This window comes from Bufo gargarizans, chromosome 7 (genome assembly GCF_014858855.1).
Source record: "Bufo gargarizans isolate SCDJY-AF-19 chromosome 7, ASM1485885v1, whole genome shotgun sequence".
Classification (NCBI taxonomy): Eukaryota; Metazoa; Chordata; class Amphibia; order Anura; family Bufonidae; genus Bufo; species Bufo gargarizans.
Window position 1 is genome coordinate 68,154,176 of NC_058086.1, and position 26,348 is coordinate 68,180,523.

Genomic DNA, 26,348 nt, shown 5'->3' on the forward strand with positions numbered 1-26,348 from the left:
AGGATGGAAAAGGTTACTAAACCATCTCTACAGAGTTTGGACTCCGCCATTTTACAGTCAAACAGATTGTGTAAAAATGGAGGAAATTGAAGACCATTATTACCCTCCCCAGGAGTGGTCAACTAACAAAGATAACGCCAAGAGCAAGGCTTGTAATAGTCAGCGAGGTCACAAAGGAACCCAAGGCAACCTCTAAGCAACTAAAGGCCTTTCTCACATTAGTTAATCTTAATGTTCATGAGCCCACCATCAGGAGAACAACAATGGTGTACATGGCAGGATTGCAAAGAGAAAGCATCTGCTCTACAAGAAGAGCATTGCTGCTCATCTGCAGTTTGCTAAAGAATACCTGGACAAGCCAGAAGGCTATTGGAACAATGTTTTGTGGACAGATAAGACTAAAACAAAACTTTTTTGGTTGAAATGGGAAGTATTATGTTTGGAGAAAAGAAAACATTTGGGTCATGCAGCAAAACAATGACACTAATCACACAAGTCGTTCTAAGAATGGTTAAAAAAAGAATAAAGTTAAAGCTTTGGACGTTATAGTCCTGACCTTATTCCAATAGAAATATTGTGGAACAACCTGAAGCAAGCAGTTCATGGGATGAAACCTCCAACATAAGAGAGTTGAAGCTGTTCTTTACAGAGGAATGAGCAAAAATTCCTCAGATCCGATGCGTTGAACTAATTGATTACCTGAAACGTTTAGTTGCAGTTATTGCTGCACACGGGGGTCACACCAGATACTGAAAGCAAAGGTTCACATACTTTTGCCACTCACAGACACGTGAAATTGGATCATTTTCCTGCATAAATAAATAAATGACCAGGTCTAATATTTTTGACTCATTTGTTTGATTTGGTTATCTTTAGAGATGAGAGAATTATTCTAAAATTTGATTTGACTGCTTTGCCGAATTTTATCAAAAAATGCACTTCATAATGAATTTCTTTATCACAAAGCGCATTTCTTTGTAAATAGTGGGTGCAATGACAGGGAACGGCGATTGCGCAACTCCGTGTCATTGTACCCCTCAGATGCCGCGATCAAGTAAAAAAAAAAAAAAAATCATACTTGCCTGATCCATTTGCTTGCGATGGGCCAGCCACCGCCATCTTGCTGTCACAGAGGGGAGTGAGGGAAACTTACCACCGTAAAATGATGGGTATGCGGGGAAGCAGCTAGGCCAGGATGCCGGGATAAGGGAGCTGGTAACCTCCTAAAGCGTCCCTAATTATCGCCCTAACGCCTCACCTTATGAGCGGACCTGGATGGTAGGACAGCTCATACCTAGGACCCTGAGTCGCCCTGATAATCCCTCACATAGGAGCAGGGGAGAGACAACTTGTTCTTCCAAGACACGGACGAACAGGAGTCTCAACTGGCCTAGTTGCAGAGAAAAGCCAAGTGGAACGGCAGGTAAGTATCCAGTGGTGGGAAAAAACACTGAACCAACAAACCCAGAATGCAAGGTAACTTACCTGCCGCAGCTGCTGGAAGGCACAACAGAAGACACACCAAGGAACTCGTACTGCAAACGTACTGCAATCCGAACAACATAGTGGACTCAGTGACACACCAAGTAACCTGCACTCCAGCAACAGCTCACAAACTAGACTTTTGGATCCCTCTTCGGGGAACCATGAGACCCCCTTCTGGAGGACACAACAGACAAACAGGGGAACATCTAGCATTCATGCCAGACAGAATACACCAAACACTGACCAGACACAGAACAACAACTAGACGTACAACAACCCCAGAACATATACCCACAGCAAACATAACAGGTAAGGTAGGGGAAATGGAGGAGTCATAAGGAAGACATCGCTGGAGACATCGATGTCCCACTAGGTGGCCCTCACAGACTGGGCAGATGAAACACCCTGGAATGGAGCAGAGCTCCAGCACCAACGACAGCTGAAGTACAACTGACCCCAGCCAGGGAGCCACAGGAGATAAAACCCTAGTGGCCACACCCAGCCAGGAAGTTAACCCCTCAAGCACCAGACAGGGGAGGAACCAGGAGAAAGGGAGAAAAGCACATACAAGCCGACATCAATGCGTTGCCCCTGGCAATAGAAATATAGAAAATTATTCACAAACATTTAGGAATCACTGTAGACAGATAGATAGATAGATAGATAGGATGTTTCACAAAGATTTACTGCAATATGTCTACTGTCCACCAGAGGTCCTCTTTGTCCTATATAAGAATGTGTTCACACAGCTTGGCTCATACATATTTTCACATTCTCCAACAAACAGTGAAAACTGTGTAAAATAAAAGGCACATTATACATTCCTTGTAGAAAGTTTTATATCAATGAAATATAATTCCTTTGAGCATGTAAACTACCTGAATTTTTAACGTTAGTAAAAATCTCCACTTTCAGACATGGATCTTGTCATTTAGTGCCCGATTCAAAGGATAGTCCTGCAAAAAAAATTAAAAAAATGATTGTCCCCTGATATTAGCTGGAACATTTCTAATCACCAAAATCATTATCACTATCCAACTTGACAAATGGCTGCACTTCATCAAGACTTCACCTTGGTATAATTTCAAAAACCTATAAAGTGTAAAATTAGAGAAACCACACAGCTTCAGATCAGATATAATCTTACTGCAAGCTTCTGGGTGATACTGGCCACTCCTTGTGGTCATCTTTTCACTTTAACAGGTAATTTCCATCTTGTAATATGATGCAATATCGTTAGGATATGCCGTCACTTTATTACCAGTGTGGGGTCTGACCTCTGAGACCCCAACACTCCTAAGAATGAAACGGTCACAGCGCTGATTTAGCCCTAGATCCCCTTCTACGTTTTATTGCATCCTGGCCATTGGGCTTTGCAGGGAACTGCAGTTGGCCCCATTGACTTGAATGGGTTTGTGCTGCTGGTTTCTGCACAGCGGGTGGCCCAAGGCACCACTGTACAGGTAAAAACTGTAAAGGGGACAAACCTTTAATCTCAGGATCAGTGGGGTTCCCGTGAAACCAGATCCCCACCAATAATAAAGTGATGGCATATCCTACCTAGCAAGTCAATTGGGCCAGCAGAAGATCCCTGCACAGCCAGGTGACTAGGATGCAGGACTACATCAGTGCTGTAGCCCCTTCATTCTCAGAATCGTGGGTTCTCAGATGTTGGACCACCACTGATTACTAAGAAATGCTATGAGTGTGCACCATTGCAATAACCCTGTATAATAAGTTGCAATAAAGTTTGTCCCACATTTATCATCCAAGATGTGAGTTCCTACTACTCTTCTGTTGCAGTTCAAAAAGCCACCATATTGTTATTCTACACAAAATGTAAAATGTTCTTGCACCTAATTGCCTCCCACCCCCCTTCCTCAACCTGTGGACCCCATAGTAAGTGCTATGGCTACAGTTAGACCCATGTAGGAGATCTTACCAGATGACCAAACAGGAAAACTAGGATCAAAAGGGGGAGAGTTAGGCCCCATGCACACGGCCGTTGTTCACGGCCGTGTGCGGGCCGTGGAACCGCGGCCTGGATCCCTCCTGAGAGCAGGAACGCACGGCGTCACTGGTTGCTATGACGCCGTGCGCTCCCTGCTGCCGGCACAGTACAGTAATACACTGGTATAGATCATACCAGTGTATTACTGTACTGTGCCGGCAGCAGGGAGCGCACGGCGTCATAGCAACCAGTGACGCCGTGCGCTCCTGCTCTCAGGAGGGATCCAGGCCGCGGTTCCACGGCCCGCACACGGCCGTGAACAACGGCCGTGTGCATGGGGCCTTAGTAGAAGTCAAGTTATAAACGACTGATTAATCAGGATTCAAGCCAAAGTCAGTACACAAAGGATTTCAATCAAGAATGAAGCATCAGACCAGTAGCGGGAAAAGTAAATTAAAAAAAGAGCCATGACACTTACAAAATCCCAGGCACTGACTGACCAAGAGTCAGTGTCTGATTTAAATCTCCCACCTAGCCCTCTAACTGGATATCAAGGCAGAGGCTTTATTGGCTTGGAAGGGGCGTAGCTATAGGGGGTGCAGAGGTAGCAGTTGCTACCGGGCCCAGGAGCCTGATGGGGCACAAAGACCCTTGTGCCTCATAAGAAGACACCAGTATTATAGAAAGTGCATGCTGGTCAAGTTACACCTATGGATGAAGGGTACAGTTTAAGTCAAGATTTTGGCATTTTGCTGTTTCAATTTTTGCCCCTGGCCACAATACACTGAGGGAAGGGGTGCCCAAGGTGAACTCTTGCACCAGGGCCCATGAGCTTTTAGCTACACCCCTGCTTGGAGTCTCTTGGCTCTGATAGTCTGCATAGCAACCTTCTAGGAACGGCCATGCAACTGGCACATGCGCCACTCCAGGTCTCTCCCAGCACCGTCGCATGGACCAGAGCTGTGGCTTCAAGGCAGAAAAGATAGACACTACCAGATTATGATCAGGTAAGTACATGACTTCCAAAAAGGGATTTAATAAACATTCCATTAAAGGCTTTTCTCTTTATTTAAACAATGGGCTGCAAAGGGTTAAAAAAAAACACAAATTCTCTGCCGTTGCAATTCCAGCAGTGGTCTAATTCCGGTTCTGGCCTCAGAATGCCAAAAATGTCAGGAAATGCCCGTTCACCAATTAGCTGAGGCAGCTCACCGCCACAGCCGGTGATGGTTGCCAATCATAGGCAGTTACTAGAGATGGCCAAATCAGTGTCAAATAAGATCTTAAAATCTGCAGATTGATATTCTCTGCCTCAGTCTGGACCTCAGAAAATTAGCCAGATGTCTCTCTCTAACACAAAGACCTAGCATGTGCACACAGCCACCAATAGAGAGAGCTCAGCTTGTACAGATTTGTACAACTTCCATTGAGTTCAATGGCAAATTCCTATGCACTGAGCTCCCCCAAGTGGTGGCTGCAGGCAGACAGTTTTATAATATACTTTGTGAAGGGAAGCAGGGAGCTGCATATCAATGTATTTATACCAGTTGCCTGGTGTAAATGCATTGAGAAATATTCAGACTGAGTGAGTACCATATTTCTAAAGTATTTTGGGGGGAAGAGGGCCCATACTGAGTTTTGCTATGGGGCCCTATGATATCTGTATGGCCCTGGTGAGCTTTCCCCATCATCTTTTGCCTGTGGAGTATCCTGTGTTATCTGCCTCCAGCTTTATATTAGATGTTTTATCTTTCCTGGTAATCCTGCCATGTTCACTACATATTTACAGAACCAGAACCAATCCCAGTACATAAATATAGCACCGGAACCAAGCACTGTATGTATAAAAAGCACTGGCTCAAGAATAGATCAAAGAATAGATCACTACAGATACCATTTGCATAATCAAGATAACTTCTGTTATATACATACATATATTGTATGGCATGAAACTACAACTCCCAGTATGGCCTTAACAGGTGTAATGGTAAGCTGAGAGCTACTATTTCACAAAAGAGAATGATATTGCCCATCATCACACTCACTACAGATCATACAAGTGACTACAGACTGGTAATGTCTTCTCCACAAGTTATTCTCTTTCTATTTCTTTCCATCTAGTTCAGACCACCATGATGACTTCTGCCAGCCAGGCTTGTCTCTGCTATGCAAAATGATGTCTTCAGCTCCTCACTTTTTGAAGACATTCGCACCTTACATACTAACCTGAGCGTTTTACAGCGCGTTCCTACGCGCTGTAAAACGCTCAACAGGCAAGAACCAATTATTCCCTATGGGAATGGTTCTCACCTGGGCGTTTTACAGCGCGTACGATCGCACTGTAAAACGCCCGACGCCCCAAGAAGTACATGAGCTTCTTTGGGGCGTCTTGTCGCGCGTTCCCGTACATAGACTTCAGCGGGAACGCGCAACAATGGACGTTCGCTTGTCTCTGTATGCGCGATTGCAAACGCCTGTACAATCGCGCATACAGAGCGCTCCATCGCGAACGCTCAGGTCTGAACCCAGCGTTAGTGCCACCCACTATGCCCTACATATATTAGCAACATATTGTAAATAATGAAAATAATTATGTCACTCACTATGTCCCCAGAAAATATATCACCACACACACAGTGCTGTATTAAAATAGTGCCACATGCTGCACCCATTGAAAATGTTGCCATAGATTGTGTGCCTCATGCAAATACAGCACCAGACACAGCGCCTTCTATAAACAGTGCTACAAACTATTCCTTGAAAAAAATAAAGCACACCCTACACCAGGGATCAGAAACCTTTGACACTCCAGTTGTTCCCAAACTACAGCTCCCAGAATCCTCCTTTCACCTTCATGAAAGTTACTAGAACAGCCAAGAAAGTGGGTATGCTGGGAGTTGTGGTTTCACAGCAGCTGAAGAGCTGAAGGTTGATCCCTGCCCTGCACACACACAGTGCTCCTATACATGGCTGCTGCACCTAATCTTTCTGCTGCTTGAGGTAAAATATGTTACAGAAAGATTTGCAGATTTGGATGGACTTTACATACATCACTACAAAACATGCAGACAAATACAGTACCACATACCTATTACATCCAGTGATGCCTCCTCTGATGTACATGTGTAGCACCCCAGAGTTGTGTTACTACACGCCTCTACCCCGCTACTATCTTCTAAGAGCTTTTACACTGTCATCTGATGTAATTTATATTATGTCTTCACAAATGTGCATGTAAAACCATGTTAAACACAATTGTTCCTGTAATTTTTCAGGTTCACCAGCAGGTGGCAGCAACACATTGGCAGGTACTAGTCCCAGTTTAGTGAATCTAGGCTGGAATGGATTATTCCAGCTTAGCTCCCCCTCTGTGGAGGTGTGGATTGTTCCCACATCCTGCAGCATGGGTGGAGAAGGAAGTTAGAGTCAGTGTAGCCTCCCCCCTGCTAGGGGAAGGCTGTGTGATAGAGTTCAGGAGATCCCCCTGCATAGGGAAGACCGCAATGATCTTGTCTCGGCTGAGACTTGATCATATACCCAGTCTGAGAACCTTCAGTCTTAGCTGGATGCAGAAAGCAGAAACTACAACCTCCAGAGTTCCAGGAAGAAAGCATCCCCTGAGAAAACATCTGTGAGTTAAGTCCAGAGACCTAGGAGAAGCCATTCCTCCTCAGCTAGTCTGTCCCCACAAAGCAGAAGTTATGGGAAAGTGCAGAAGATTAATTCCCGTCACAATTACAGAGCTACCAAGCAGACAATGTATCCTGCCAGCTTCCCACATTTAAAGCAGAAGCATTTATTCCTGCCAATGATTGCTAAAACCTGCTGGGACCAGAGACTAAAGCTGTATACTGCTTGGATACAAGTTATCTTCAGTAAAGAAACGTTTGAACTTCATCTAAAGGCCTGGACATAATTTCTGCTGCCAAATTCCTCTATTATTCCTACTATCACTACACTCAAATTTATTGCAAGTGAACCATGAGTCCAGCTGTACCCAGGTAAGAGACACCGTTGACACAATTATCACCACCCTATAGAGACATTATAGGCCATTACACTACTCTGGCATTCCTAATCTGGGACGTGCGTTATAACACCTTGGAAGGGCCCTGGGATAGTACCCTGTGCACGCTGCAATTGGCGTCACGACAAATACAGAACTTTAACCACCCGTATCCTGGCCTATTGCACATGTTCTCTTTCTTTATCTTCTCCATTCGGACCAGTCTGCCTTGATGACTTCCTTCAGCTGTGTCTCATCTCCCCAACAGTGTCATATTGCTCCTACCCCCAGTATTGTGCTCTCTGTGCTCCCCAACAATATACCTGCAAAAATAAAAGTTTCATAGCCCCTGACAGTAATAATGCTCCTAGACTACTTTATATAGTAATAGTTCACCCTAGAGTACCACTAAGTACCCCAAGAATGCTCCCCTGTCGTACTCCAGCCAATAATGACCCACTATAGCAGGTGTCCCTTTTTTTGACCCAAGTCCCTCTGTCCCTCTTTGCTCATTAAATGTCCCTCTTTTTGATCTGAGGTATAGATTTGCATTATTACAGCCACAATATTGACCCAGAAAGTGTTTCTCTAGTGCCTCTCTGTAGTTTAGAGCCCGTCTTTTATATTATTTCATTATTTAATGCAGTTGGGACTTTACAAATTTCTATATTCAGATTATTTTTGCGCTATTCCGCAAGAGAAAACGATTGAAGTGCATAAATATGCAGGACAAATGGATCTTTCACACAATGAACCCTAAGTGTCCCTCTTTAAACGTCCAAAAAGTTGGGAGGTATGTTGTAGTGCTCCAGCCTCTAATGCTCCCTATAGTCCTCTAGCCTCTAATGCCCCTGTAGTGCGCCAGGAAACTTGAATGCCTCCCCTGTAGTGCTACAGCCTGTAATGCCCCATGTTGGTAGTGCCTCATATATTAAGAAAAAAAAATCTAAATACTCACATGACTCCCGTCAGGACGCAGGCATTCCTGGTCACTTCATTGTGCCTTCTGAAATCCGGGGCAGGAGGTTGCAATGATGTCATTGTAACCTCTTGCGCTGTTCTACTGCGTCATAGGCTCCGGTGCTCTACCACAAACTGCAACCCCCATAGAGACAGGCCTGCCATCTGAGGTGAGATGCTCATCTCGCCTCATGGCAGATGTGGTGCTGCCCCTATAGATAGTGCCACACACTCTGTGTGCCCTGTAAATAGTGCCACATGCTTTGTGCCCCAAGTAGATAAGGCCACATACTTTTGTCCCATATTTATACTGCATCTTGCTCTGTACCACCTGTATATAGTGTTCATGCTCTGTGTCCCTGTATATGGTGCCTAATGTTCTGTACCCAATGTATAGTGTTCATGCTCTGTGCCCATAGTATAATACTGACGTCTGCCCGGTCCCATGTTGTCATCCTGTGATGCAGGTCTGGCCTCTTCTGGCCGGGTTTGCTCCTGCAAAATGTTGCAAGAGGTGCATTCGTGTCATCGGACTGTTGGCATCATAAAAAAATGACGAACAGCGTGGCAGAAAACCAATGGTCCATTTGTGCCACCAGTGCTGAGGCAGCTTGTTCAATGGCATCTCCGTCTTGGGGAAATGGATAAAATTGACTCCTCCGAGGAGGAGGAACAGGACGACACCAGGACGCAGGTTAAATATCCCTAAGTGACGTATTGGCCCGTATCATGTGGGCTCTCTTTCCTCCTGACTGCACGGGACATTGAGTGGGACATATCAAATGGGTCCCTTGGTCCTATGCCTAAACATCATCTGCGTCTCTGGTCCTGTTGCCTCACTTTATCTTAAGTATCTTTAACCTATCTTGTGTGATGGTTGCATTTCTGACCATATATTTCTTTCTGTGATGGTTGTATCTCTGACCACATATGCCCCCTGATGAACCTAGTGATAGGGGAAACGCGTTGGGGCTTCATTTAGAACCAACCTGGGAATGCATTGACTGGTGCACCCGGGCTTGGCTCTATGGGGTATAGGTAATATTGATTCAATTCACCCTACTGTATCGATCTTGATTGGTCCTATCCATCCTAGTGTCCCTGTAGGAATTCTTTTCTTTCCCACCAGGAACACATGACTAGGGATGAGCGAACTCGAACTGTATAGTTCGGGTTCGTACCGAATTTTGGGGTGTCCGTGACACGGACCCGAACCCGGACATTTTCGTAAAAGTCCGGGTTCGGGTTCGGTGTTCGTCGCTTTCTTCGCGCTTTTGTGACGCTTTCTTGGCGCTTTTTGAAAGGCTGCAAAGCAGCCAATCAACAAGCGTCATACTACTTGCCCCAAGAGGCCATCACAGCCATGCCTACTATTGGCATGGCTGTGATTGGCCAGAGCACCATGTGACCCAGCCTCTATTTAAGCTGGAGTCACATAGCGCCGCCCGTCACTCTGCTCTGATTAGCGTAGGGAGAGGTTGCGGCTGCGACAGTAGGGCGAGATTAGGCAGATTAACTCCTCCAAAGGACTTGATTAACTGATCGATCTGCAGCTGTGGATCATTGAGCTGCTGATCCTCAATTGCTCACTGTTTTTAGGCTGCACAGACCGTTTGTCAGTCTCATTTTTCTGGGGTGATCGGCGGCCATTTTGTGTCTTGTGGTGCGCCAGCACAAGCTGCGACCAAGTGCATTTAACCCTCAATGGTGTGGTTGTTTTTTGGCTAAAGCCTACATCAGGGTGAAGCTGTCACACCAAGTGCATTTAACCAGCAATAGTCTGTTCATTTTTTGGCCATATACAAAATCAGGGGCAAGCTGCGCCTGTCACCAAGTGCATTTAACCCTCAATGGTGTGGTTGTTTTTTGGCTAAAGCCTACATCAGGGTGAAGCTGTCACACCAAGTGCATTTAACCAGCAATAGTCTGTTCATTTTTTGGCCATATACAAAATCAGGGGCAAGCTGCGCCTGTCACCAAGTGCATTTAACCCTCAATGGTGTGGTTGTTTTTTGGCTAAAGCCTACATCAGGGTGAAGCTGTCACACCAAGTGCATTTAACCAGCAATAGTCTGTTCATTTTTTGGCCATATACAAAATCAGGGGCAAGCTGCGCCTGTCACCAAGTGCATTTAACCCTCAATGGTGTGGTTGTTTTTTGGCTAAAGCCTACATCAGGGTGAAGCTGTCACACCAAGTGCATTTAACCAGCAATAGTCTGTTCATTTTTTGGCCATATCCCAGTCTAATTCTGTCACTAAATCCATACCGGTCACCCAGCGCCTAAATACTAGGCCTCAAATTTATATCCAGCTAAATCTGTCCCTAGTGCTGTAGCTGGGCGAGTTATTTAGTGTCCGTTCAAGCACATTTCTTGTTCTGGGTTGAAATACAATTCCCAATTTAGCAATTTCATAATTTAGTGGTTCCTGCTATATCAGAGCTATTTGAAATCTATCCCAAAAAGGGTATATAATATTGAAGGTGCACATTGGGTCATTCAGAATAACTTCACACACACCCGCTACTGTGTATTTCCAAGTCTAATTCTGTCACTAAACCCATACCTGTCACCCAGCGCCTAAATACTAGGCCTCAAATTTAAATCCCTCTAAATCTCTCGTTACCGCTGTACTGTTGTAGCTGGGAAAGTTATTTAGTGCCCGTCAAAGCACATTTTTTGTTCTGGGTTGAAGTACAATTCCCAATTTAGCAATTTCATAATTTAGTGGTTCCTGCTATATCAGAGCTATTTGAAATCTATCCCAAAAAGGGTATATAATATTCAAGGTGCACATTGGGTCATTCAGAATAACTTCACACACACGCTTCTGTGCATTTCCAAGTCTAATTCTGTCACTAAATCCATACCGGTCACCCAGCGCCTAAATACTAGGCCTCAAATTTAAATCCCTCTAAATCTCTCGTTACCGCTGTACTGTTGTAGCTGGGAAAGTTATTTAGTGCCCGTCAAAGCACATTTTTTGTTCTGGGTTGAAGTACAATTCCCAATTTAGCAATTTCATAATTTAGTGGTTCCTGCTATATCAGAGCTATTTGAAATCTATCCCAAAAAGGGTATATAATATTCAAGGTGCACATTGGGTCATTCAGAATAACTTCACACACACGCTTCTGTGCATTTCCAAGTCTAATTCTGTCACTAAATCCATACCGGTCACCCAGCGCCTAAATACTAGGCCTCAAATTTATATCCCGCTGAATTTGAATACAATACATTGGGCCAAATAATATATTTGTTGTTGTGGTGAACCATAACAATGAGAAAAACATCTAGTAAGGGACGCGGACGTGGACATGGTCGTGGTGGTGTTAGTGGACCCTCTGGTGCTGGGAGAGGACGTGGCCGTTCTGCCACATCCACACGTCCTAGTGTACCAACTACCTCAGGTCCCAGTAGCCGCCAGAATTTACAGCGATATATGGTGGGGCCCAATGCCGTTCTAAGGATGGTAAGGCCTGAGCAGGTACAGGCATTAGTCAATTGGGTGGCCGACAGTGGATCCAGCACGTTCACATTATCTCCCACCCAGTCTTCTGCAGAAAGCGCACAGATGGCGCCTGAAAACCAACCCCATCAGTCTGTCACATCACCCCCATGCATACCAGGGAAACTGTCTCAGCCTCAAGTTATGCAGCAGTCTCTTATGCTGTTTGAAGACTCCGCTGGCAGGGTTTCCCAAGGGCATCCACCTAGCCCTTCCCCAGCGGTGAAAGACATAGAATGCACTGACGCACAACCACTTATGTTTCCTGATGATGAGGACATGGGAATACCACCTCAGCATGTCTCTGATGATGACGAAACACAGGTGCCAACTGCTGCGTCTTTCTGCAGTGTGCAGACTGAACAGGAGGTCAGGGATCAAGACTGGGTGGAAGACGATGCAGGGGACGATGAGGTCCTAGACCCCACATGGAATGAAGGTCGTGCCACTGACTTTCACAGTTCGGAGGAAGAGGCAGTGGTGAGACCGAGCCAACAGCGTAGCAAAAGAGGGAGCAGTGGGCAAAAGCAGAACACCCGCCGCCAAGAGACTCCGCCTGCTACTGACCGCCGCCATCTGGGACCGAGCACCCCAAAGGCAGCTTCAAGGAGTTCCCTGGCATGGCACTTCTTCAAACAATGTGCTGACGACAAGACCCGAGTGGTTTGCACGCTGTGCCATCAGAGCCTGAAGCGAGGCATTAACGTTCTGAACCTGAGCACAACCTGCATGACCAGGCACCTGCATGCAAAGCATGAACTGCAGTGGAGTAAACACCTTAAAACCAAGGAAGTCACTCAGGCTCCCCCTGCTACCTCTTCTGCTGCTGCCGCCTCGGCCTATTCTGCTGCTGCCGCCTCGGCCTCTTCCTCCGCCTCTGGAGGAACGTTGGCACCTGCCGCCCAGCAAACAGGGGATGTACCACCAACACCACCACCACCACCTCCGTCACCAAGCGTCTCAACCATGTCACACGCCAGCGTTCAGCTCTCCATCTCACAAACATTTGATAGAAAGCGTAAATTCCCACCTAGCCACCCTCGATCCCTGGCCCTGAATGCCAGCATTTCTAAACTACTGGCCTATGAAATGCTGTCATTTAGGCTGGTGGACACAGACAGCTTCAAACAGCTCATGTCGCTTGCTGTCCCACAGTATGTTGTTCCCAGCCGGCACTACTTCTCCAAGAGAGCCGTGCCTTCCCTGCACAACCAAGTATCCGATAAAATCAAGTGTGCACTGCGCAACGCCATCTGTAGCAAGGTCCACCTAACCACAGATACGTGGACCAGTAAGCACGGCCAGGGACGCTATATCTCCCTAACTGCACACTGGGTAAATGTAGTGGCAGCTGGGCCCCAGGCGGAGAGCTGTTTGGCGCACGTCCTGCCGCCGCCAAGGATCGCAGGGCAACATTCTTTGCCTCCTGTTGCCACCTCCTCCTTCTCGGCTTCCTCCTCCTCTTCTTCCACCTGCTCATCCAGTCAGCCACACACCTTCACCACCAACTTCAGCACAGCCCGGGGTAAACGTCAGCAGGCCATTCTGAAACTCATATGTTTGGGGGACAGGCCCCACACCGCACAGGAGTTGTGGCGGGGTATTGAACAACAGACCGACGAGTGGTTGCTGCCGGTGAGCCTCAAGCCCGGCCTGGTGGTGTGTGATAATGGGCGAAATCTCGTTGCAGCTCTGGGACTAGCCAATTTGACGCACATCCCTTGCTTGGCGCATGTGCTGAATTTGGTGGTGCAGAAGTTCATTCACAACTACCCCGACATGTCAGAGCTGCTGCATAAAGTGCGGGCCGTCTGTTCGCGCTTCCGGCGTTCACATCCTGCCGCTGCTCGCCTGTCTGCGCTACAGCGTAACTTCGGCCTTCCCGCTCACCGCCTCATATGCGACGTGCCCACCAGGTGGAACTCCACCTTGCACATGCTGGACAGACTGTGCGAGCAGCAGCAGGCCATAGTGGAGTTTCAGCTGCAGCACGCACGGGTCAGTCGCACTACAGAACAGCACCACTTCACCACCAATGACTGGGCCTCCATGCGAGACCTGTGTGCCCTGTTGCGCTGTTTCGAGTACTCCACCAACATGGCCAGTGGCGATGACACCGTTATCAGCGTTACAATACCACTTCTATGTCTCCTTGAGAAAACACTTAGGGCGATGATGGAACAGGAGGTGGCCCAGGAGGAGGAGGAGGAGGATGAGGAAGAGGGGTCATTTTTAGCACTTTCAGGCCAGTCTCTTCGAAGTGACTCAGAGGGAGGTTTTTTGCAACAGCAGAGGCCAGGTACAAATGTGGCCAGCCAGGGCCCACTACTGGAGGACGAGGAGGACGAGGATGAGGAGGAGGTGGAGGAGGATGAGGATGAAGCATGGTCACAGCGGGGTGGCACCCAACGCAGCTCGGGTCCATCACTGGTGCGTGGCTGGGGGGAAAGGCAGGACGATGACGATACGCCTCCCACAGAGGACAGCTTGTCCTTACCCCTGGGCAGCCTGGCACACATGAGCGACTACATGCTGCAGTGCCTGCGCAACGACAGCAGAGTTGCCCACATTTTAACCTGTGCGGACTACTGGGTTGCCACCCTGCTGGATCCACGCTACAAAGACAATGTGCCCACCTTACTTCCTGCACTGGAGCGTGATAGGAAGATGCGCGAGTACAAGCGCACGTTGGTAGACGCGCTACTGAGAGCATTCCCAAATGTCACAGGGGAACAAGTGGAAGCCCAAGGCCAAGGCAGAGGAGGAGCAAGAGGTCGCCAAGGCAGCTGTGTCACGGCCAGCTCCTCTGAGGGCAGGGTTAGCATGGCAGAGATGTGGAAAACTTTTGTCAACACGCCACAGCTAACTGCACCACCACCTGATACGCAACGTGTTAGCAGGAGGCAACATTTCACTAACATGGTGGAACAGTACGTGTGCACACCCCTCCACGTACTGACTGATGGTTCGGCCCCATTCAACTTCTGGGTCTCTAAATTGTCCACGTGGCCAGAGCTAGCCTTTTATGCCTTGGAGGTGCTGGCCTGCCCGGCAGCCAGCGTTTTGTCTGAACGTGTATTCAGCACGGCAGGGGGCGTCATTACAGACAAACGCAGCCGCCTGTCTACAGCCAATGTGGACAAGCTGACGTTCATAAAAATGAACCAGGCATGGATCCCACAGGACCTGTCCGTCCCTTGTCCAGATTAGACATTAACTACCTCCCCATAACCATATATTATTGGACTCCAGGGCACTTCCTCATTCAATCCTATTTTTATTTTCATTTTACCATTATATTGCGATGCTACCCAAAGTTGAATGAACCTCTCCTCTGCCTGTGTGCTAGGCCTAAATATATGCCAATGGACTGTTGCAGTGGTGGCTGACATGAAGCCTGATTCTCTGCTATGACATGCAGACTAATTCTCTGCTGACATGAAGCCAGATTGTCTGTTACGGGACCTCTCTGCTCTGCCTGTGTGCTAGGCCTAAATATATGCCAATGGACTGTTGCAGTGGTGGGTGACGTGAAGCCTCATTCTCTGCTATGACATGCAGACTGATTCTCTGCTGTCATGAAGCCAGATTGTCTGTTACGGGACCTCTCTGCTCTGCCTGTGTGCTAGGCCTAAATATATGCCAATGGACTGTTGCAGTGGTGGGTGACGTGAAGCCTCATTCTCTGCTATGACATGCAGACTAATTCTCTGCTGACATGAAGACAGATTCTCTGTTACGGGACCTCTCTCCTCTGCCTGTGTGTGTGCTGGGCCTAAATATATGCCAATGGACTGTTGCAGTGGTGGCTGACGTGAAGCCTCATTCTCTGCTATGACATGCAGACTGATTCTCTGCTGACATGAAGCCAGATTCTCTGTTACGGGACCTCTCTCCTCTGCCTGTGTGTGTGCTGGGCCTAAATATATGCCAATGGACTGTTGCAGTGGTGGCTGACGTGAAGCCTCATTCTCTGCTATGACATGCAGACTGATTCTCTGCTGACATGAAGCCAGATTCTCTGTTACGGGACCTCTCTCCTCTGCCTGTGTGTGTGCTGGGCCTAAATATATGCCAATGGACTGTTGCAGTGGTGGCTGACGTGAAGCCTCATTCTCTGCTATGACATGCAGACTGATTCTCTGCTGACATGAAGCCAGATTCTCTGTTACGGGACCTCTCTCCTCTGCCTGTGTGTGTGCTGGGCCTAAATATATGCCAATGGACTGTTGCAGTGGTGGCTGACGTGAAGCCTCATTCTCTGCTATGACATGCAGACTGATTCTCTGCTGACATGAAGCCAGATTCTCTGTTACGGGACCTCTCTCCTCTGCCTGTGTGCTAGGCCTAAATATATGCCAATGGACTGTTGCAGTGGTGGCTGACGTGAAGCCTCATTCTCTGCTATGACATGCAGACTAATTCTCTGCTGACATGAAGACAGATTCTCTGTTACGGGACCTCTCTCCTCTGCCTGGGTGCCGGGGCCTAAATATCTGAGAATGGACTGTTCCAGTGGTGGGTGACGGGAAGCCAGATTCTCTGCTATGGAACCTCTCTCCAATTGATTTTGGTTAATTTTTATTTATTTAATTTTTATTTTAATTAATTTCCCTATCCACATTTGTTTGCAGGGGATTTACCTACATGTTGCTGCCTTTTGCAGCCCTCTAGCCCTTTCCTGGGCTGTTTTACAGCCGTTTTAGTGCCGAAAAGTTCGGGTCCCCATTGACTTCAATGGGGTTCGGGTTCGGGACGAAGTTCGGATCGGGTTCGGATCCCGAACCCGAACATTTCCGGGATGTTCGGCCGAACTTCTCGAACCCGAACATCCAGGTGTTCGCTCAACTCTACACATGACCACACCTACTTATGGTCTGTGGAGCAATTTTTGTTAATTGTAAAGAGGAGGGTAAACGCAGGGCAGTCAGCCCAGGAACGAGGACAGGGAGTCTCCACCTTAAGGGGACGTCCCTGGGCTGAGGTTATAGCCAGGGTGAGCTTAGGGAGAGTATAGGCATACCCATTGCTCCCATTTTGCTGCCCTGTGTTCACTCATTCCTCTCGTAGTGGAGTCTTTACGACTAGCTCCCAGACATATCCCTGCATCTATTATTATTGTTGTTTGTCTTTTTCACTTATGCACTGGTGAACCACCACAGTGGTACCTTTTTTATGATCTGACTAGTAAAAGTTATGTTTTAAGGGGATCAATACTGCTGGACACTATACTGTGAACTTTAGATCCTTTTTCATTGATCTATATTGAATAAGCTGGACATTTTTTCATATATTTTAGATTCATTACACACCAACTGAAGTAGTTCAAGCCTTTTATTGTTTTAATATTGATGATTTTGGCATACAGCTCATGAAAACCCAAAATTCCTATCTAAAAAAATTAGCATATTTCATCCGACCAATAAAAGAAAAGTGTTTTTAATACAAAAAAAGTCAACCTTCAAATAATTATGTTCAGTTATGCACTCAATACTTGGTCGGGAATCCTTTTGCAGAAATGACTGCTTCAATGCGGCGTGGCATGGAGGCAATCAGCCTGTGGCACTGCTGAGGTGTTATGGAGGCCCAGGAGGCTTCGATAGCGGCCTTAAGCTCATCCAGAGTGTTGGGTCTTGCGTCTCTCAACTTTCTCTTCCCAATATCCCACAGCTTCTCTATGGGGTTCAGGTCAGGAGAGTTGGCAGGCCAATTGAGCACAGTAATACCATGGTCAGTAAACCATTTACCAGTGGTTTTGGCACTGTGAGCAGGTGCCAGGTCGTGCTGAAAAATGAAATCTTCATCTCCATAAAGCTTTTCAGCAGATGGAAGCATGAAGTGCTCCAAAATCTCCTGATAGCTAGCTGCATTGTCCCTGCCCTTGATAAAACACAGTGGACCAACACCAGCAGCTGACATGGCACCCCAGACCATCACTGACTGTGGGTACTTGACACTGGACTTCAGGCATTTTGGCATTTCCCTCTCCCCAGTCTTCCTCCAGACTCTGGCACCTTGATTTCCGAATGACATGCAAAATTTGCTTTCATCCGAAAAAAGTACTTTGGACCACTGAGCAACAGTCCAGTGCTGCTTCTCTGTAGCCCAGGTCAGGCGCTTCTGCCGCTGTTTCTGGTTCAAAAGTGGCTTGACCTGGGGAATGCGGCACCTGTAGCCCATTTCCTGCACACGCCTGTACACGGTGGCTCTGGATGTTTCTACTCCAGACTCAGTCCACTGCTTCCGCAGGTCCCCCAAGGTCTGGAATCGGTCCTTCTCCACAATCTTCCTCAGGGTCCGGTCACCTCTTCTCGTTGTGCAGCGTTTTCTGCCACACTTTTTCCTTCCCACAGACTTCCCACTGAGGTGCCTTGATACAGCACTCTGGGAACAGCCTATTCGTTCAGAAATTTCTTTCTGTGTCTTACCCTCTTGCTTGAGGGTGTCAATGATGGCCTTCTGGACAGCAGTCAGGTCGGCAGTCTTACCCATGATTGCGGTTTTGAGTAATGAACCAGGCTGGGAGTTTTTAAAAGCCTCAGGAATCTTTTGCAGGTGTTTAGAGTTAATTAGTTGATTCAGATGATTAGGTTAATAGCTTGTTTAGAGAACCTTTTCATGATATGCTAATTTTTTTAGATAGGAATTTTGGGTTTTCATGAGCTGTATGCCAAAATCATCAATATTAAAACAATAAAAGGCTTGAACTACTTCAGTTGGTGTGTAATGAATGTAAAATATATGAAAGTCTAATGTTTATCAGTACATTACAGAAAATAATGAACTTTATCACAATATGCTAATTTTTTTAGAAGGACCTGTATATGGAAAATACATTTTCAGGGGTTCTATGTATGCAGTAGGGTATACAGGGTATACAAACCTTCCCAGGTTCAAAACTGGCGTTGACATAAGAAGTAAAATATGGTGTGCAGTGGTCAGTCAAGTTACAATATTAATTGGTTTGGGGACGACCATCGTATGTGGAAAACATTGTAACTTGAGACAATCACCCTATGCAACTGGTTCCAAAGCCTCCCAAAAATCCCATGATAAGAGAAAATAAAAAAAATAGATAACTATGACAGGTAAAGCAAGTCCTTTCATGGAAGGAATAGCTTCTGGAAGTTATGATAAGGACAGGAGCTTCTTCAGGGTCCTGTATAGCACGCAGTGTACCAGAAAATAACACAGAGCTAGCCTTACCTGACATCCGAAGGAGCAACTCATCCCTGTACAGACAGGGGGCAGTACAGGACATGTAGTACCGCACTGTACTGTAAAGAGGAGCTACTAGACACCAATACAGGCGGTTTACCAGAGAAATGGCTATATTGATTGCTTGGATCTGAGTCTGAGGCATTGTATATTGAGTCTGGATTCAACCTACCATGGCCCAGGAAATATTGTAGCCTGAGGCCTTGGTGTCTTGAGGGACTACTATACTTATGAACCAGAATAATTACATGCCATACATTCCCTTTTTTGCTAGATCTCATTTAAGCTGACCTTAGTAGTTCACTTTTTGCGTTGTCGTGGCTGAGGCTTTAGTAGATCAATGTAAATCAATGGTAATTCACACAGGGTGCATTGCCGGTGTTTCCTAGTAAGTGTCCTTGCAGGATTTGATCAAATCATGTAATGAGGGGAACATGTTTAATTCCTTCAGGAGACTAGAAAATAGTAATGTATGCGGCAGCTGGAGCTATGATGGAGCTATGGTCAAGAGCTATGAATAAATAATGAATTTTCAATGATTTGCATGCATTTTTTCTGAATGGTAATAAAATGTAAAAACTTAAAGGGAACTAGTCACCATCAAAATGCGGTGTAATCTGTAGACGGCAGGTTATAGAGCAGGAGGAGCTGAGCAGATTGATATATAGTTTTGTGGGAAAAGATTCAGTATAACTTGTATTTCATTCATTAAAATTCCTGCTCATTCTGGTCTTTGAAGTCCAGGAGGCGGTCCTATCAGTGATTGAATCAGCAGGAGTTTTGACCAATCACAGCCAGCCTCACACACAGCCTGTGTGGGAAATCCCGGTAGCAGGAGCTGCTAAAATCATTACACCAGAGGAGAGGAGCTGAACAGACATTCACTCCACTAAGAGCTATGTTTTATAGAATCAGAGAAGCCAAAATAGGTATTTAGAACAGTTATGCAATGTTCCTATTGTTAAATGTAGCGATTATAACTGTATACTGAACCATTTATATGTGTGTTTACTTACAGCTCCACCAATTGCAAATTCAAATTCCATATTGCAATCCAAATTGCATACAACCATACCAGATCATACTCAACCAATCTGCAAATAGTTACTGCTAACTGCATACTGCAAATTGCTACCAAATTCAACAAGTAGAACTATTAGTTAGACCTCAGATATAACTCTCGGAGAGATCATAAAGTGCTTAAATAACTTAAAGTGAGAGTGCAGATACTCAAGAGAGAAATATATCCACCATTTTATGTTGAATGACAAGATTGAACAGTTGAACCACCATCTTATGCATACTGCCATTTTATGAATCTTTATGCAACATGTGTTATGTACATGGACTATCTGCTGCGGAGGCGGCAGTGTTATATATGAAGAAAAGTTGAAGTTAATAAAAAAGTTATTTCAGGCATTTGGTGTGCTCTTTAAACCTACTGTTTCCATAGAACGGCGCTAGAGGAATTACAGAGTAACACACAGTCTGGTTAGACTAAAAGTCAGAGATATCAGAATTCTTCTAATGCCATAGCGCAAAAGGCACTTCATAGTGCTGCGCATGCCACAGTGGAACAATTACCCTCAGAGGGCGAAGTGATGGCGCTCCTCAACTTGCACAGCAAAGAGCGCATTAGAGCAGCGGAGTGCCAGCGCATATCGCCGCGCAGCAACTGTTTCCTGAGTAAGCAAGCAAAGACACCTCAGCGGAGCTACCATAGAGGCCATAGAAAGTGTGCATTAGTCAAACTGCAGCAGACTCTTAAAGTGGCAGAACGGCAAAGGCAAAATAGTCAGAGAAAGAGCGCCAACCCTCCTAGAGAGAGAAAGAGATGCATGGTGGGCGGCCAAAGTCCAGAGCTAGAGTGCCCGCACCGCTATCCACGGAGAGGCCACGTACTGCAGCCAGCTAGTTTTCTGCCACTAGGCCAAAATCATGCAGCAGAGTATCCAAGCTAGCGCATCGCAAGTCTGCACAGAGCATCGCAAGTCATCATAGAGCATCGCAAGTCAGAGCAGAGCATCGCAAGTCAGCGCGGAGCATCGCATCATCAAGAAAAGACATGTCTCCTTTAAGACTCTTCAGAATAAGGCCAGAGCTTTCCTTATTACTTATTATTGCACATAGGTTTTGGTATAAAGTGACATTTTCGTGTTCAGGAATAAAAGACAAAGGACAGTTTGTAATACACGGACTATATTGCATTTAAAGTGAAAGTCATTTATTTCTGCATTTGTCAATATTGCATTTAAAGTGAAAGGTCCTTTAATATTCATATTGATTGTTATAGCATTTAAAGTAAAATGTCTGAGCCTAGTATTACCATGCCACTGGTAGAGGATACAAAGATAGATAGAGTAGAAGTTGAAGAGCAAGGGAACCTGTCTGAGGTAGAAGATTTTGATGCAGCATTAGTCTTGCCTCAAACAAATATATCCCAAACAGATGAACTAAGACATTCATCACGTGCCAGAAAACCAACCTCAAAAATGCTGGAAAGCTAAAGCAAGAAAGTATAACAAGGAACTTGAGTGATATGGTAGAGATGGTAGAAGAATCAGAATCAGAGCCTTTAGCAGCATATGTCAACCTGCAGTCGTTTACGACACCTTCCGAGGATATTGTAAGGAACATGGACACATGTACTGCGGTCACTAAAGATTTGGTAAATTCATGAGAGAACTATCATCTGCAGAAAACTATGATGAAGTTAAAGCAAGAAGTAGAATGAATGAGCTTTTTATGAGACTATGTTAAGTCCTTAGGTGGTACCACAATCTCAAGTAAGACTTCCTTCGCAAGCAGAAGTGCCACCCACATATCAGACTCCTCAAATACTTAAGCCAAAAGAAAGGAATTAGCTGAACAACTTGCTGTCAAGAGAGTAGAAATTGAAATGGAAGCTGCCATCGAGGTGCAGTGCCAACTGATGGTTGAAAAGCAAGCTGAAAAGGATGCACAACGCCATCAGATGGAAGCTGAAATGGATGCACAACGCCATCAGATGGAAGCTGAAATGGAGGCACAGCACCATCAAATGGAAGCTGAAAAGGAGGCACAGCGCCATCAAATGGAAGCTGAATTGGATGCACAACGACATCAGATGGAAGCTGAAATGGATGCACAACGCCATCAGATGGAAGCTGAAATGGAAGCACAGCACCAACATATGAAAAGTCTGGAAAGGCAGAATAAAGATTAAGAAAAGGACTCACCTAATTGAGAACTAAGTAAGAAAATAGAAACGGATAATTCTATTCATAGATGCCACGGCAATGCTCAGGAGAATGTTACAACCATTGTCCCAGCAAAACCACAGAGAACAGTTCTAGCTAGACTTCCCGTTCTGGAACCTACTGTATTTTCAGGGGACGTACTGAAGTTAATAGAGTGGAAGGCAAGTTTTGAAATGATCATTGAGCATCATTGCTTCAGTCCAGTTGACAATTTATTCTACCTTCAGAGATATGTTGGTGGAGAAGCCAAGGAAGTTCTTAAAGGTAACTTCTATAGAAAAGACGAGAAAGTCTACAAACAAGCTTGGGAAAAATTGAATGCAAGATATGGTCATCCTTTCTTAGTACAAAGAGCCTTTAGAGAGAAACTGAATAACTGGCCTAAAATAGGTCCTAAAGAACACTTCAAACTCCAAAAGTATGGTGACTTCCTGCAAGCATGAAGCAATGCCATCCCACATGTACAAGGACTAGAAGTACTGAACGATTATCTAGAAAACCACAGGATGCTAACTAAGCTACCTGAAGAAGTGGATTCTAGATGGAATCGCTATGTGACTGAACAGTTAGATCTAGGTAAGGACTTCCCAAGAGTTCTCTGGGTTCCTCAATAAGGAAGTACGGATAGCATGTAATCCAGTAACAGCATCTTACGTCTTTAAATCCTTAGAAGAAAGGCCTGTAAGAGATATAAGATGCGCAAGAGCAACTAGCTTTGCAACCAACACAGCAGCTAAAGGTCCAGATACCTACGAGAGCAAGTCCAAAGTCACTACTGGGATCAGTAGAGAGACAGAACCTACAAATCTTCAGACTACCTTCAAATGTATGTTCTGTGGAGTGAACCACTCCATACACAAGTGCCAACAATTGAAGGAGAAGTCCCCAGATGAAAAGAAAAGATTTGTACTGGATACCCAACTGTGTTTCGGATGTCTAAGAAAAGGCCATGTTACTAAGGAGTGTAAGAAAAAGGCCACATGCAGCATTTGCAAAGGACTCCATCCTACACAACTACATGACGATGTCACCGCCACTTCTGTGAGAAGGTCTGACAGACGTCCTTTTCTACCTCTTGCATGATGTTCTTTGTTTTGGTTTCACTTTCTCATCTCATTTCCTTCTCCCAGGTGTCACCTATTTAGACTAATCCTCTTTCCTTTATATTCCCTCCCATACTGCCTCACTTTGCGGTTTATACTACTTCCTGGATTAAAGTGTTCACTGCTGGAGACTTCTGCTGCTGCTTGTTCAGATAAGTCCTTTCATGTATTGTGTTTCCTTGCTGGCTTGATTCTAGGTGACCCTGACTCCCTCCATATGAAGTGCAGGGAGCCGGTGGTCGTGTCCCCTCACTATTATAAGGTTTTCAGGTGTCACACAGTCTAGGTACGTGGGCATGCAATCGTCTACCTCTGAGACCCTTGTATGTGCTTAGCAGTCAGGGTGAGCTCTTAGGGTTTTATAGGGGTCACCTATATGCTCCTTAGTTTGGGATCAAGCCAGTCGGATGTTTATTCATAACTTCCAGCTATCTGCAACATCATCCGTGACAGATGAATGTCCAAAGAAGGATAAATTCTAAATACCTAAAGATATTGAGGAAGGTATTCTCTTGCAGTGTGAGGGAAGGAGAAAGCAATGGCACATCAATGGTTGTACCAGTTTACATTTCAAATCCTAAAAGGAGGAACAAGAAGGTATACGCCTATGCGCTACTGGATGCCCAGAGTGACATCACCTTCGTTGATCAAGAAATCTGCAAGAAATTACAATTGGCTACAGAGAGAGTGAAGCTCAAACTCACCACACTGATAGGGAGAGACACATTAGTGAACAGTCAAAGGGTCAAAGGACTGAGAGTTAGAGGACTTCATTCAAAATGCACATTAGATCTACCTCCAGCTTATACAAAAGACGATATACCTCTAGATCGAGATTGCATGCCTACCTGTGAAACAGCCAATGAATGGGAGCACCTATCTGTCATATCTCATGAAATGTCCCTGCTGAAGGAGTTTGGTGTTGGACTGTTGATAGGCTACGATTGTCTCGTAGCCTTGGTACCACGATAGGTAATCACAGGAGGAAAGGGTGAACCCTACACTGTTCAAACTGATCTAGGATGGGGTGTTGGAAGAAAACAGATCGCAAACTCAAGACAGGTGACAGGATTGTGTCATCGTATATCTGTCCAAGAGTTACCAACTGTAAGTCTAGAGAAAGTAATCAAGATCCCTGAATCCGACTTATCAGACATAGGTTCTAAAGAAAATAGTGTATCCCAAGAAGACATAAAGTTCGTAAACACTCTAGAAGAAAGTATTCAGCAGAATCAACAAGGTCATTTTGAAATGCCCTTACCTTTTAGAGAACAACCTCGTCTGCCAAATAACAGAAATCTTGCCCTAACAAGATTGAAATGTTTGAAGAAAAGGATGGGAAGAGATCCCAAACTCAAGATTGATTATTTGAAATTCATGGAAGGCATCCTCGAAGAAGGACATGCAGAGAAAGTTAATAACCAACCTAAAGAAGGAGAAGTGTGGTACATCCCACAACAAGGTGTTTACAACTCAAAGAAACCAGATAAGATTAGAGTACTATTTGATTGCTTAGCAAAGTACGATGGTGTTGCATTGAATGATCATCTACTAAAAGGACCAGATCTTACAAACACTCTGCCTGGAGTACTCTGTAAATTCAGAAAGTATCCTGTAGCGGTCATGTGTGACATTGAAAAGATGTTCCACTAGTTTCATGTGAAGAATGAAGGTTGAGACCCGATGTCCCTATGGTAGGAGGACGAAGATACAGATACAGATACAGAGCCAGCAGAATACAGAATGAAAGTACACTTGTTTGGAGCAGCATCATCTCCAGGTTTGCGCCAATTATGGGATGAAGTACCTGGCCAATCAGAATAAAAAGGATTACCCATCAGCAGCAAATTTTCTGAAGAAAAACTTTTATGTAGATAATGGTCTCATAAGTCTAGAGTCCACAGAATCTGTAATCAAACTAGTGAAATAAAGCCAAGAGCTATGCGCAAGGGGAAAACTGCACCTTCATAAATTCATCTCAAACAACAGTGAGGTACTGGAATCCAACAGTGACTGGAATGTAGAGAATAACAAGTTCTTTTTTGAAGAATCTATTGAAGAGAACGTTGCAACTAGACGCACCATTCTTTCCGCTGTGTCTTCTATATTGATCCATTGGGATTCTTGGCCCCAGTAATCCTCAGAGCAAAATAAATACTACAAGAATTATGCAGACAGAAGTTGGGATGGGACGAGCCCATACCTGAAAATTTGAGGCCAAGGTGCGAGAGTTGGATAAGAGACTTGCAAAAGTTGAGAGAAGTTCGGATACCCAGATGTTTTGCACCCCATGATTTCGGAAAGTACAAGAAAATAGAACTTCATCACTTTTCAGATGCCAGTAGTTATGGTTATGGTCAGTACTCCTACATTAGAGTGATAGGAGAAGAAAAGATACACTGCCCTGGTTATGGGAAAGGCCAGAGTTGCACCTACCAGTATTTAGACAATACCAAGACTTTAACTGCATAGTTTCAGCATCAGTAAGCAAGTTTCTGAAAGAAGAATTGGAATTAAAAATAGATGAAGAATATTTTTGGACAAACTCACAAGTTGCCCTAGGATACATTAACAACGAAGCTTGAAGATTCCATATCTTTTTCGCCAACAGAGTTGATAAAATTCAAGAAATAACAAATCCAGAATATTGGCATCACATTGACACAAAGCGTAACCCAGCAGATCATGCTTCAAGAGGCCTGAATGTAACATAATTAAAAAATTCTAACTGGTTCACCGGTCCAGAGTTCCTTTGGGAAAAGGAAATCACACCCAGTAAAGGTTACACAGAATTGTCTATGGGTGATCCAGAAGTAAAAGTTGTACGAACATTCAGAACTGCTGCCAAGAGTCAAGATGACTGTCACGGCCTATGGT